This window comes from Poecilia formosa, unplaced genomic scaffold, assembly GCF_000485575.1.
Source record: "Poecilia formosa unplaced genomic scaffold, Poecilia_formosa-5.1.2 Scaffold136, whole genome shotgun sequence".
Lineage (NCBI taxonomy): Eukaryota > Metazoa > Chordata > Actinopteri > Cyprinodontiformes > Poeciliidae > Poecilia > Poecilia formosa.
The window spans coordinates 922,552-923,021 of NW_006800075.1; positions in this window are offsets into that span (position 1 = coordinate 922,552).

A 470-nucleotide genomic window follows, 5' to 3' on the forward strand; every position below is an offset into this window, starting at 1 on the left:
AGCTAAAAACAAAACATAAAGCCTTCATTCCTCTCCTTTTCATCAAACTGGACTCACTGGTACATCTGTGGTTTAGATGAACCCAGAAACTCAGCTGGATGTTTCCCGTAATTGCAGGCAAACCGGTTTCCCAAAGCTCGACTCGCACACGAGGGGAAAAGATGAATATTTCTTTTTTTCTTTAATTTTTAGCATTTTCTGTTAAGTATTTTCTGTTGAAACAAGCACATCTATGTCTAGAAGTGAGCATTTTTTCCTTCTTCTGCCAAAGGAATTTTAACACCAACCTGAAAATATCCTGACAAAAATTTAATTTGTCTGTAAAGGAGATTAACACGAAAAACCAGCCATCTTGCTACTAATATAACTGTTTAGTTGTTTTGTTTTAGCTTTGAAATAATTTTATTTTGCATAAACAGAGGACAGATGTAATCTGCAATCTGATTCGGTGATAGGTTTTGTTTTTACTT